The sequence below is a fragment of the Chiloscyllium punctatum genome, chromosome 6 (assembly GCF_047496795.1).
Source record: "Chiloscyllium punctatum isolate Juve2018m chromosome 6, sChiPun1.3, whole genome shotgun sequence".
Taxonomy (NCBI): domain Eukaryota; kingdom Metazoa; phylum Chordata; class Chondrichthyes; order Orectolobiformes; family Hemiscylliidae; genus Chiloscyllium; species Chiloscyllium punctatum.
In genome coordinates, this window is record NC_092744.1 from 100,306,705 (window position 1) to 100,320,030 (window position 13,326).

Sequence of the window (13,326 nt, forward strand, 5' to 3'; positions counted from 1 at the left end):
ATGCTGCACTCCCTCCACACCGATCCTCTGACAATGCTTCAGTCCCTCCCCACTGACCCTCTGACAATGCTGCATTGTCTCCAAACTGTTCCTCTGACAATGCTGCACTCCCCCCCGTCCTGACTCTCTGCCAATGCTGCACTCTCTCCACACTGAACCTCTGACAATGCTGCACTCCCTCCACACTGACCGTCTGACAATGCTACACTCACTCCACACTGATCCTCTGACAGTGCTGCACTCCCTCCACACTGACTCTCTGACAATGCTGCACTCCCTCCACACTGATCCTCTGACAATGCTGCACTCCCTCCATACTGATCCTCTGACAATGCTGCACTCCCTCCACACTGATCCTTTGACAATGCTGCACTCACTCCACACTGATCCTCTGACAATGCTGAACTCCCTCCATACTGATCCTCTGACAATGCTGCACTCCCTCCACACTGACCCTCTGACAATGCTGCGCTCCCTCCATACTGATCCTCTGATAGTTATGCATTCCCTCAGTACTGACTCTCTGACAGTGTGGAAGTGGCCGTATACTCACCCTCCGACAGTGTGGCCTAATCTCAGGACAAAACCTCTGGCAGTACAGCACTCCATCATAAGTGACCGACTGACAATCCAGCACTCCCTCAGTACTGACCCTCTCACAGTGTGGCGCTCCCTCAATATTGACCCTCTGACAGTGCAGCACTCCCTCAATACAGACCCTCTGACAGCGCGGTGCTCCCTCAGTACTGACCCTCCAACAATGCAGCTCTCCCACAGTACAGACCCTCCGATAGTGTAGCACTCCCTCACGACTGACCCTCCCACAGTGCGTCTCTCCCACAGTCCAGTCCATCCGACAATACAGCTCTTAACAGTACAGACCCTCTGACAGTGCAGCACTTCCTCAGTACCGACCCTCTGACAGTGCAGCACACCCTCAATACTGACCCTCTGACAGTACAGGTCTCCCTCAGCGCAGCTCCTTTGACACTGCAGCACACCCTCAGAAATGACGCTCTGACACAACAGCATTCACTCAGTACTGATACTCTGACTCTGCAGCACTCTCTTTGTACTGACATTTCTACAGTGCAGCATTCCCTCAGTACTGATACTCATACAGTGTGGCATTCCCTCAGTACTGACCCTCCGAAAATGTGGCACTCCCTCAATACAGATGCTCTTACGGTGTAGCACTCCCTCGGTTCTGACCCTCCGATAATGTGGCATTTTCTCAGGACTGACCCTCCGACAGAGCAGAACTCCCTCAGTTCTGACACTCTGACAGTGCGGCACGGCCTCATTCCTGCACTTCTGATAGTCCAGCAATGCCTCAGTACTGACCCTAAGGCAGAGCAGCACTCCCTCAGTACTGACCCTCTGGAACAGCACTCCCCCAGAACTGACACACTGACTGTGTAGCGCTCCCTCAGTAATGAGCCTTTGAGTGGGCATCACTCTCTCAGACCTGACACTCTGGCAATGCAGCTATCACTCACTACTGACTGTCCAACACATTGTGTGGTGCTCCCTCAGTACTGAACCCCTCACAGCGCGGTGATGCCTCAGTACTAATCCCCTCAGAGTGTGGTGCTCCCTCAGATCTAACCCTTTCACAGTGCAGTGCTCCCTCAGTAGTAACCCTCTCACTGTGCGACACTCTGACGGCATGGCCATCGATTAGTACTGACCTTCATCATTACTGACTCTCTCACTGCACAGCAATCCCTCCGTCCTGAACCACTGACAATGCTGAATTCACTCCACACTGATCCTCGGTCAATGCTGCACTCCCTCCACAATGATGCTCAAACAACGCTGCACTCCTTCCATACTGACCCTCTAACAATGGGGCACTCCCTCCACACTGATCCTCTGATAATGCTGCACTCCCTCCATACTGACCTCTGACAATGCAGTACTCTCCTCCACACTGACTCTCTGACAATGCAGCACTCCCTCCACACTGACACTCTGACAATACAGCACTCACTCCATACTGACCCTCTGACAATGCTGCACTCCCTCCACACTGACCCTGAGACAATGCTGCACTCCCTCTTTTTTGATCCTCAGACAATTCTGCACTCCCTCCCTACTTATCCTCTGATAATGCTGCACTCCCTCAACACTGACCTTCTAACAATGCAGCACTCCCTCCACACTGACCCTCTGACGATGCTGCACTCCCTCCACACTGACTCTCTGACAATGCTGCACTCCCTCCACTCTGATCCTCTGACAATGCAGCACTCCCTCCACACTGACCCTCTGACAATGCAGTACTTCCTCCACATTGATGCTCTGACAATGCTGCACTCCCTCCACACTGATCCTCTGACAATGCTGCACTCATTCCACACTGATCCTCTGACAATGCTGCACTCCCTCCATACTGATCCTCTGACAGTGCAGCACTCACTCCACACTGACCATGTGAACAAAGCTGCACTCCCTCCACACTGATCCTCTGCCAATGCTGCACTCACTCCATGCTGATCCTCTAACAATGCAGCACTCCCTCCACACTGACCCTCTGACAATGCTGCACTCATTCCACACTGATCCTCTGACAATGCTGCACTCCCTCCATACTGATCCTCTGACAGTGCAGCACTCACTCCACACTGACCATGTGAACAAAGCTGCACTCCCTCCACACTGATCCTCTGCCAATGCTGCACTCACTCCATGCTGATCCTCTAACAATGCAGCACTCCCTCCACACTGACTCTCTGACAATGCTGCACTCCCTACACTCTGATCCTCTGACAATGCTGCACTCCCTCCACACTGACTCTCTGACAATGCTGCACTCCCTCCACACTGACCCTCTGACAATGATGCACCCATTTCAAACTGATCCTCTGTCACTGCGGCACTCCCTCCAAACTGACCATCTGACAATGCTGCACTCCCTCGACACTGATGCTCTGACAATGTGCACTCCCTCCTCACTGAACCACTGACAATGCTGCACTCCCTCCGTACTGATCCTCTGACAATGCTGCACTCCCTCCACAGTGATCCTCTGATAATGCTGCACTCACTCCACATTGACCATCTGAACAATGCTGCACTTCCTCCACGCTGATCCTCTGCCAATGCTGCACTCACTCCATACTGATCGTCTGACAATGCAGCACTCCCTCCACACTGACCCACTGACAATGCTGCACTCCCTCCCTACTTATCCTCTGATAATGCTGCACTCCCTCAACACTGACCTTCTAACAATGCAGCACTCCCTCCACACTGACTCTCTGACAATGCTGCACTCCCTACACTCTGATCCTCTGACAATGCTGCATTCCCTCCACACTGACTCTCTGACAATGCTGCACTCACTCCATACTGATCGTCTGACAATGCAGCACTCCCTCCACACTGACCCACTGACAATGCTGCACTCCCTCCCTACTTATCCTCTGATAATGCTGCACTCCCTCCACACTGACCCTCTGACAATGCTGCACTCCCTTCACACTGACTCTCTGACAATGCTGCACTCCCTCCACTCTGATCCTCTGACAATGCAGCACTCCCTCCACACTGACCCTCTGACAATGCTGCACTCCCTTCACACTGACCCTCTGACAATGCTGCACTCTCTCCACACTGACCCTCTGAGAATGCTGCACTTCCTCCATACTGATCCTCTGACAATACTACACTCCCTACATACTGATCCTCTGATAGTGATGCACTCCATCAGTACTGAATCTCTGACAGTGTGGAAGTGACCCTATAGTGACCTTCCGACAGTTTGGCCTAATCTCACGACAAAACCTCTGGCAGTAGAGCACTCCATCATAACTGACACTCTGACAGTACAGCACTGCCTCAGTACTGACTCATTGACAGTTTATCACTCCCTCAGTACTGACCCTCTGCCTCGGTCCTGCACCTCTGACAATCCAGCAGTGCCTCAGTACTGTCTATCTGACAGTTTAGCACTCTCTCTGTACTAACCCTCTGACACTGCAGCACTCCCTCAGTATTGACCCTCTGACAGTGCAGCACTCCCTCAGTACTGACCCTCTGATGGTGCAGTGCTCTCTCAGTGCAGATCCTCCGATAGTGAGGCTTGCCATCTGGACTGAGTCTCTGACAGTGTGGTGCTCACTCAGTACTGACTCTGATTGTGCAGCACTCCCTCAGTAATGACCCTCTGACAGTTCAGCACTCCCTCAGTACTGACCATCTGACTGTACAGCACTCCCTCAGTACTGAACGGCTGACAATTCAGCACCTGCTCGGTACTGAACCTCTGACAGTGCAGCACTCCCTCAGTACTGACCCTCTGACAGTGCAGCACTCACTCAGTACTGACCATCTGACAGTGCAACACTCCCTCAGTACTGCCCCTCTGCCAGTGCTGCACTCCCTCAGCACTGACCCTCTTTTTTTCTATGTCATAGAGTCTTGTGGAAATTTGGAGACATACGGTTTGCAGATTCTGAGGAAGCATGAGAGACACACACAAACCAAGCCCTGTCTGAAACTCACTGCAATAGACCATTCAGAGGCACAGAGTCACAGAGGTGCACCGCTTGGAACCAGTCCCTCCTGTCCAACTCGTCCATTCCAACCAAATGTTCTCATCTCATTTCATTCCATTTGCTAGCACTTGGCTGATATCCCTCTAAACCCTTCCTGTTCACATACTCATCGTGATGCCTTTGAAATGTCACAATGATACCAGCCCCCATCACTTCCTCTGGCAGGCACCTGCATGCCCTTGAAGAAGTGATCAAACATTCATACTGTCAATGCAAACTCTAATAAACCCCAACCTACGAAAGGCTATCATTGTCATTTTCAACCGACCCTTAGCTTCTTCATTACGCTGATTTGAACACAGGTAAAGAAACAGAGTTAGTGACCATCCACCGTGGCCCTGTTATAAAACTTATTTTCAAATGTTGCTTGCATGTCATTACCACACCCTCTAATAGTTGCCTGGAAGGTCGGGGTGAGCTGTACTCTCCTGCTGCAGTCCTTGGGTGTCCCACAGTGATGTTAGGGAGGGAGCTCCAGGAGTTTGACCCGAACCATGTAATCAGCTCTCTTACTGGAATGCCTTTTTAAAGTTGGGAAGTTAGTATAGACCAGGAGGACCCGAGAGCTGCTGTCTTGTCAGAGAGAGAGGCCTGGTGGGTCACACACCTCAGGTGAGGGGCGAGGTTCAGAAGCTTTGGCCTTCATGGTCATTTCAGACATGATAGAGATTGAGCCAACAATGTTGGCATCACGAACCTGTTAGCTGTGGTAACTAACCCCCCTTTGTAGCAAAGGGATTCAATCCCTTGAACAGAGCAAGCTTGAGAATTCAACACTAAAATTAATCTGTACGGACGCGCTGGAGACCTGAAACATCAATACAGAGATTGCTGACGGAGCTCAGCATGTCCGGCAGCATCCCTGAAGGGAGAGGGAGAAAGAGACAGAGAGAGAGTTCACCTTTCTGTGGGAAAGTTCCTTGGAGGAGGGTCAGTATAGGGCCACTTCCAAACTGTCAGAGAGTCAGTACGGAGGGAGTGCATCACTATCAGAGGATCAGTGTGGAGGGAGTGCAGCATTGTCAGAGGATCAGTGTGGAGGGAGTGCTGCATTGTCAGAGGGTCAGGACTGAGGGATTGCTGTGCAGTGAGAGGGTCGGTAATGATGAAGTGCGCACTCTCTGACGGTCAGTTCTAATGGATGGCAATGCTGTCAGAGTGTCGCACTGTGAGAGGGTCAGTACTGAGAGAACGCTGCACTGTCAGAGGGTCAGTACGGAGGGAGTGCTGCACTGTAGGAATGTTAAAACCCCATCTCTCTCTGACCCCCTCTCTCTGTATCCCCCTCTCTCTCTGTCCAACTCTCTCTCTGTCCTCCCTCTCTGTCCCCCTCTCTCTCTGTCCCCTCTCTCTCTATCCCGCTCTCTCTCTGACCCCCTCTCTCTCTGCCCCCACTCTCTGTCCCCCTCTCTCTGTCCCCCTCTCTCTCCCACCTGCCTCTCTCTGCCCCTCTCTGTCCACCCGCCTCTCTCTGCCCCTCTCTGTCCCACCCGCCTCTCTATGTCCCTCCCTCTCTCTGTCCCCCTCTCTCTGTCCCCCTCTCATTGCCCACTCTGTCATCTCTCTGTGTCCCAGTCTCTCTGTCCTACTCTCTCTGTTCCCGTCTCTCTGTCCCCCTCTCTCTCTGACCCCCCTCTCTCCTCCACTCTGTACCCCTCTCTCTGTCCCCCCTCCCTCTGTTCCCCTCTCTCTGTTACCCTCTTTCTGGCCCCTCTCTGTAAACTCTCTCTCTGACCCCCCTCTCTCCGCCACTCTGTCCCCCTCTCTCTATCCCCCTCTCCCTGTCCCCCTCTCTGTGCCTCCCTCTCTCTGCCCTCTCTCTGCCCCCCTCTCTCTGTAGGCCTCTCTCTCCCCCTCTCTCTCCCCCACTCTGTACCCCTCTCTCTGTCCCCCACTCTCTATCCACCCCTCCCTCTGATCCCCTATATCTCCCCCGCGCTCTGTCCCCCTCTCGCTGTCCCTCTCTCTCTGTCCCCCTATCGTTGTCGCCCTCTCTCTGTCCCACTCTCTCTCTGTCCTCATCTGTCTCTGACTCCCACTCTCTGACCCGCTCTCTGTCCCCCTCTCTCTGTTGCCCTCTCTCTGTCCCCCTCTCTCTCTGACCGCCTCTCACTGAAGTCCTCTATCGCCCCCGCTCTCTGTCCCCCTCTCTGTCGCCCTCTCTCTATCCCCCACTCTCTGTCAACCTCTCTCTGTCCCCCTCTCTCTCTGTTCCCCATCACTCTCTGTCCCGCTCTCCCTCTGTCCGCCCCTCTCTGTCCCCATCTCTCTCTGTCCCCCTCCATCTCTGCCCCCTCTCTCTGTCCCCCTCTCCCTGACCCCCTCTCTCTCCCCCCAACTCTGTCGCCCTCTCTCTGTCCCCCTCTCTCTGTCCCCCTCTCTCTGCCCCCTCTCTGTCATCTCTCTGTGTCCCAGTCTCTCTGTCCTACTCTCTCTGTTCCCGTCTCTCTGTCCCCCTCTCTCTCTGACACCCCTCTCTCCTCCACTCTGTACCCCTCTCTCTGTCCCCCCTCCCTCTGTTCCCCTCTCTCTGTCCCCCCTCCCTCTGTTCCCCTCTCTCTGTTACCCTCTTTCTGGCCCCTCTCTGTAAACTCTCTCTCTGACCCCCCTCTCTCCGCCACTCTGTCCCCCTCTCTCTATCCCCCTCTCCCTGTCCCCCTCCCTGTGCCCCCCCTCTCTCTGCCCTCTCTCTGCCCCCCTCTCTCTGTAGGCCTCTCTCTCCCCCTCTCTCTCCCCCACTCTGTATCCCTCTCTCTGTCCCCCACTCTCTATCCCCCCTCCCTCTGATCCCCTATATCTCCCCCGCGCTCTGTCCCCCTCTCGCTATCCCCCTCCCTCTGTCCCCCTATCGTTGTCGCCCTCTCTCTGTCCCCCTCTCTCTCTGTCCCCATATGTCTCTGACTCCCTCTCTCTGACCCGCTCTCTGTCCCCCTCTCTCTGTCGCCCTCTCTCTGTCCCCCTCTCTCTCTGACCGCCTCTCACTGAAGTCCTCTATCGCCCCCACTCTCTGTCCCGCCTCTCTGTCGCCCTCTCTCTGTCCCCCTCTCCCTGACCCCTTCTCTATCCCCCCCCACTCTGTCAGCCCTCTTTGTCCCCCCTACGTTTCACCCTCTGTCTGTCCTCCCTCTCTGTCCCCCTCTCTCTGACGCACTCTCTCTGTCCCCCCTCTCTCTGCCCCCTCTCTCTCCCCGCTCTCTGTCTCCCTCTCTCTGTCGCCCTCTCTCTGTACCCCCTCTCTCTATGTCCCCCATCCATATGTCCCCCTCTCTCTATCCCCTCTCTCTCTGTCCCCCTCGCTCTGTTTCCACTCTCTCTGCCCCCTCTCTCTCCCCCACGCTCTCTGTCCCTCTCTCTCTGTCGCCCTCTTTCTGCCCCCTCTCTGTCCCCTCCCTCTCTGTCACCCCTCCCTCTGTCCCCCTCTCTCTGCCCCCTCACTCTGTCCGCCTCTCTCTGCCCCCTCTCTGTCACCGTCTCTCTGTCCTCCCCTCTCTCAGTCCCCTTCTCTCTGCCCCCTCACTCTCCACCCCTCCCTCTGACCTCCTCTATCTCCCCCACTCTGTCCCCCACTCTCTATCCTCCTCTCTCTGTCCCCCTCTCTCTGAACCCCTCCCTCTGACACCCTATCTTTCCCCCACTCTATACCCCTCTCTCTGCCCCCTCTCTCTGTCGCCCTCTCTCTCCCCCCCTCTCTTTGTCGCCCTCTCTCTCCCCCCCATCTCTCTGTGTCCCCACTCTCTCTTTCCCCCTTCTCTCTGTACCCCTCTCTCTGTCCCCTTCTCCCTGCCCCCTCTCTCTGTCGACCTCTCTCTCCCCCTCCCTCCCCCACTCTGAACCCCTCTCTCTGTCCCTCTCTCTCTGTCGCCCTCTCTGTGTCGCCCTCTCTCTGCCCCCCATTCTCTGACCCCCTTCTCTGTCCCCTTCTCTCTGTCCGTCTCTCTCTGTCCCACTCTCTCTCTGACCCCCTCTCTCTCTGTCTCCCTCTCTCTGTCCCCTCTCGCTCTGTCCGCCTCTCTCTCTCTGTCCCCTGCTCTCTGTCCTCCTCTCTCTGTCCCCCACTCTCTGTCCACCTCTCTCTGTCCACCACTCTTTCTGGCGCACTCGCTCTGTTCCCGCTCTCTCTGCCCCCCCTCTCTCCCCTGCTCTCTTCCCCCTCTCTCTGTTGCCCTCTCTGTCACCGTCTCTCTGCCCCCCCTTCCTTTGTCCTCTCTCTCTCTGCCCCTCCTCTCTCTGCCCCCAGTCTCTCTGTCACCCCTCCTTCTGTCCCCCTCTCTCTGACCCCATCTCTCTGTCCCCCCTCTCTCTGTCCCCCCACTGTCCCCCTCTCTCTGTCCCCCTCTCTCTCTGCACCCTCTCTGTCAACGTCTCTCTCTACCCCTCCCTCTGCCCCCCTCTCTCTGCCTCCCCGTCGCCCCTCTCTCTGCCCCCCTCCTTCTCTCTCCACCTCTCTCTATCCCCCCGCTCTCTGTCCTCCTCTATCTCTATCCCCCCCTACGCTCTGTACCTCCTCTCGCTCTTCCCCCTCTCTCTCACCGTCTCTCTGTCCCTCTCTCTCTGTCCCCCTCTCTCTGCCTCCTCTCCCTCTGTCCCTCTCTCTCTTTCACCCTCTCTCTGCACCCCCTCTCTGTTAGCCCCTCTCTCTGTCCCCCTCTCTCTGTCGCCCTCTTTCTGCCCCCTCTCTGTCCCCTCCCTCTCTGTCACCCCTCCCTCTGTCTCCCTCTCTCTGCCCCCTCTCTCTGTCCGCCTCTCTCTGCCCCCTCTCTGTCACCGTCTCTCTGTCCTCCACCACTCTGTCCCCCACTCTCTATCCCCCTCTCTCTGTCCCCCTCTCTCTGAACCCCTCCCTCTGACACCCTATCTTTCCCCCACTCTATACCCCTCTCTCTGTCCCCACTCTCTCTGTCCCCCTTCTCTCTGCCCCCTCTCTCTGTCGCCCTCTCTCTCCCCCCTCTCCCCCACTCTGAACCCCTCTCTCTGTCCTCCTCTCTCTGTCCCCCTCTCTTTGTCGCCCTCTCTCTTCCCCCCCTCTCTGTGTCCCCACTCTCTCTGTCCCCCTTCTCCCTGCCCCCTCTCTCTGTCGACCTCTCTCTCCCCCTCTCTCCCCCACTCTGAACCCCTCTCTCTGTCCCTCTCTCTCTGTCGCCCTCTCTGTGTCGCCCTCTCTCTGCCCCCCATTCTCTGACCCCCTTCTCTGTCCCCTTCTCTCTGTCCGACTCTCTCTGTCCCACTCTCTCTCTGACCCCCTCTCACTGATGCCCTCTATCTCCCCCACTCTCTGTCCCCCCTCTCTGTCCCTCACTCTCTGTTCACCTCTTTCTGTCCCCCTCTCTCTCTGTCCGCCTCTCTCTCTCCCCTGCTCTCTGTCCTCCTCTCTCTGTCCCTCACTCTCTGTCCAACTCTCTCTGTCCACTACTCTCTCTGGCGCCCTCTATCTCTCCCTCTCTCTGTTCCCATCTATCTCTCCCTCTCCCTGTCCCCCTTTCACTGTCACCTCTCTCTCTCTGTACCCCGTCTCTCTGTCCCCTCTCTCTGTCCTCCTCTCTTTGCCCCCCTCTATCTGCCCCACTCTCTCTGACCCCCCGTCCCAACTCTCTCTCTCTCTCCCCCTCTCTCTGTTCCCCCTCCCTCTGTCCCTCTCTCTCTGTCCCCATTCTCTGTCCCCCACTCTCTCTGTCGACCTCTCTCTGCCCCCTCTCTGTCACCGTCTCTCGGTACCCCCTCTCTCTGCCCCCTCTCTCTCTGTCCCCCTCTCTCTGACGCCCTCTCTCTGACCCCTCTCTCTCTGTCCCCCTCTCTCTCTAAAAACTCGGTACTCCTCCCTCTGTCCCCCACTCTCTGTCCCCCCTCCCTCTGACCCTCACTGTCTACCCCTCTTTCCATCCCTTTCTCTCTGACCCCCTCTCTCTGTCCTCCTCTCTCTGTCCACTCTCTCTCTGTCTTCCTCATTCTGACCCCCTCTATCTCACCCACTCTCTGTCCCCACTCTCCGACCCGCACTCTCTGTCCATCTCTCTCTGTCCCTCTCTCTCTCTGCCCCCCCCTCTCTCTGTCCCCACCCCTCTCTCCCCACTCTCTCTACCCTCTCTCTGTCACCGTCTCTCCCTGTGCCCCTTTCTCTGTCCCTGTCTCACTGTCCCCCTCCCTCTGTCCCCCTCTTTCTGGCCGCCCCTCTCTCTGTGCCCCCTCTCTCTGTCCCCGCTCTCTCTTCCCCACTCTCTGTCCATCTCGCTCTGTCCCCCTCTCTCTGTCCCCTCTCTCTGACCCCCTCTCTCTCCCCAACTCTGTACCCCTCTCTCTCTCTCCCCCACTCTCTGTTTATCCTCCCTCTGACCCAACCTATATCCCCCTCTCTCTGTCCCTCTCTCTCTGACGCCCTCTATCTCTCCCACTCTATCCCCTCTCTCTCTGTCCACCTACCTCTCTGTTCGCCCGTCTCTGTCCCCCCCTCTCTGTCCCTCTCTCTCTGTCCCTCTGTCACTGTCCCAGTCCCTCTGTCCCCCTCTCTCTAATCCCCCCTCTCTCTGTCCCCCACTCTCTGTCCCCCCTCGCTCTTCCCCCCTCTCACTATCGCCCTCTCTCTCCCCTTCTCTCTGCGCCTCTCTCTCCGTCACCCTATATCTGTCCCCACCTGTCTCTGTCCCGCTCTCTCTCTGTCCATCCTTCTCTCTGTCCTCCTGTCTGTCTCTGTCCCCCGCTCCCAGTCCCCTCTCTCTGTCCCCTCTCTCTGTCCCCTCTCTCTCTGTCCCGTCGCTCTGTCCTCCCTCTCTCTGTCCCCCTCTCTCTGTGTCCCCCTCTCTCTCTGTCCCCACCTCTCTCTGTCCCCCTATCTCTGACCCCCTCTCTCTGCCCACCCTCTCCCATTCTGTATCCCACTCTGTCCCCCCTACCTCTGACCTCGTCTATCTCCCCCACTTTCCATCCTCCTCTCTCTAACCCCCTCTATCGCCCTCATTCTCTGTGCACCTTTCTCTGTCGCCCTCTCTCTTCCCCCTCTCCCTCCCACCCGCCTCTCTCTGTCCCCCTCTATCTTTGTCCCCCTCTATCTGTCCCCCCGTCCCCCTCTCTCTGTCCCCCTCTCTCTGTCCCCCTCTCTCTCTGTTCCCCTCTCTCTGTCCGCCTCAATCTCTGTCCTCCTCTATCTCTGTCCCTCTCTCTCTCCCCCACTCTCTGTCTCCCTCTCTCTGTTGCCCTCTCTCTGCTTACTCCCTGACCCCTCTCTCTGTGCACACTCTCTAACACCTTCTCTCTGCTCCCCCATCTCTCTCCAACTCTGTATCCCTCTCTCTGTACCCCACTCTCTGTCCCCCATCCCTCTGACCCCCACTATCTCCCCCCTCTCTGTCCCGCTCTCTCTGACCCCCTCTACCTTGCCCTCTTTCCGTCTCCCTCTCTCTGACACCATCTATCTCCCTCACTCTCTGTGCACCTTCTCTCTGTCGCCCTCTCTCTGTTTCCCCCTCTCCCTCCCACCCGTCTCTCTCTGGCCCCCTCTCTTTCGCTGACCCCTCTCTCTCGGTCACCCCTCTCTGTCACCCCTCTCTGTCCCCCTCTCTCTCTGTCCCCCTCTCTCTCTGCCCCCCCTCTCTGTCCCCTCTCTTTCTGTCCCCCCTTTTCTGTACCCCTCTCTCTCTCTGTCCCCCTCTCTCTGTCACCTCTATCTGACCCCCTCTATCTCACCCACTCTCTATCACCCTCTCTCTGCCCTCCTCTCTCTGTCCCGCCTCTCTGTCCTGCCTCTATCGGTCCACCCTCTCTGTCACCTCTCTATCTGTCCTCCCTCTCTGTTGCCTCTAACTGTCCACCCTCTCTGTCGCCATCTCTCTGTCGCCCTCTCTCTATTGCCCTCTCCCTGTACCCTCTCTCTCTGTCCACCTCTCTCTGACCGCCTCTATTTCCCCAGCCCTCTGTCACCCTCTCTCTATCCGCTCTCTTTTCTGACACCCTCTATCGCCCCCACTCTCTGCCCCTCTCTCTGACCCCCTCTCTCTTTGTCCCCCTCTCTCTGTCTCCCCTCTCTCTGTCCCCCCTCTCTCTACCCCACTCTGTACCCCTCCCTCTGTCCCCCACTCTCTGTTCACCCTCTCTCTGAACCCCTCTATATCCCCCTCTATCTCTGTTACTCTCTCTCTGACCCCCTCTATCTCTCCCACTCTCTGTCCCTTCTCTCTGTCCCCCTCTCTCTCTGTCCCCCTCTCTCTCTGTCCCACCCTCTCTGTCCCCCTCTCTCTCTGTCCCCCTCTCTCTGAACCCCTCTAACTCCCCCACTCTCTGTCACCCTGTCTCTACCCTCCTCTCTCTGTTCCCCCTCTCTGTCCTGCCTCTATCTGTCCCCCTCTCTCTGGCCCCTCTCTCTCTGTCCCCCTCTCCCTGAACCCTCTATCTCCCCACTCTCTGTCCCACTCTCTCTGTCCACTCTCCCTGACCCCCTCTATCTCCCTCAGTCTCTGCCCCTCACTCTGTGCCCCTCTCTCTTTCCCCCTCTCTCTGTCCCTCTCATTCTGAACCCCTCTATCTCTCCCACTCTCTGTCCCCTCTCTCTGTCTCCCTCTCTCTCTGTCCACCTCTCTCTCTGTTCCCCCGTCTCTGTCCCCCCCTCTCTGTCCTTCTCTCTCTGTCCCTCTCTCTCTAACCCCCCTCTCTCTGTCCCCCTCTCTCTGCACCCCCGTCCCCCCCTCTCTCTCTCTCCCCCGCTCTTTGCCCCCTCTCTCTGTCCCCCTCTCTCTCTGCCCCCTCTCTGTCCCCCTCTCACTGTCCCACTCTCTCTGAT